Source organism: Morone saxatilis, unplaced genomic scaffold (genome assembly GCF_004916995.1).
Source record: "Morone saxatilis isolate NCDOM2014 unplaced genomic scaffold, NCSU_SB_2.0 Contig19, whole genome shotgun sequence".
Taxonomy (NCBI): Eukaryota; Metazoa; Chordata; class Actinopteri; family Moronidae; genus Morone; species Morone saxatilis.
In genome coordinates this window covers 16254951-16255639 of record NW_023339751.1, presented here as the reverse complement: position 1 = coordinate 16255639, position 689 = coordinate 16254951, and the positions used below count along the sequence as shown (strand labels likewise).

The 689-nt window shown below is 45.7% G+C and overlaps 1 protein-coding gene across 2 annotated transcripts in view; it reads right to left on the bottom strand.

The window, feature by feature from the left end:
• The window catches only part of ppm1ba (protein phosphatase, Mg2+/Mn2+ dependent, 1Ba), a 15655-nt gene extending 15088 nt beyond the window's left edge, over nucleotides 1-567 (bottom strand). For both annotated transcript variants that reach the window (XM_035663701.1, XM_035663700.1), the window contains exon 1: nucleotides 169-567. The gene's annotated coding sequence lies outside the window, so the exon portion shown is untranslated. The remainder of the gene's footprint in view (nucleotides 1-168) is intronic.
• Between the last annotated feature and the right edge of the window lie 122 nt (nucleotides 568-689).

Below are 689 nucleotides of genomic sequence, written 5' to 3'. Positions count from 1 at the left end.
AATAATAATAATAATAATAAGCCAGTGGTCCCTCACTAAAAAAACGAGGCCACTTAACATTAACGTTAGGCTGCTAAGCTAACCAGCTAGCGAAGTTCACAGTTGTCAAAGTGTTACCTAACGTCACAGGTTAGAGAGCCAGCGGTAGTATGAGCCAGTGTTACTTACTTTAGAGGAAAGAGACTATCTGTATCAGTCCTTCTTGTTGTGGCTTCAGACGCAGGTAGGTTAAAGCACCCAGGCTTGTTGTGATAGGCTTATCTCTCGCTAATGTTAGCCACTTTCGTTTCTCGGCCCCTGCTCGTCAGCTAGCTGTGATTAGGCTAGCCAGCATTTCACACGATCAGTTCTCCTTTCAGCATGTCTCTGCACCGGAGCAAGGCTTTTATGTACATGTTTGGCACTGTGGACCCAGGGAGAACCAGAGGAATAACCCGTACGCAGGCTGTCGGTTGAAAGGAAAAACACCCGTTTCGGCAAGATGTATCTAAGACTTGAACAACTAGCTAATTTAGGCTAAAGCTAAATGTATGAGGCAGATGACGTTCTTCTTCAACATGCAATCTGGAGGAGGGGCCGTCATCCTGCTCTCTTCTGTGATTGGACGAGCGCTGATTCGAAGCTGAGACACGATTGGTTAAAAAAGGAGTCAGTCACACCTCTCCTCTGACGTACTGTAAACAGTAAAA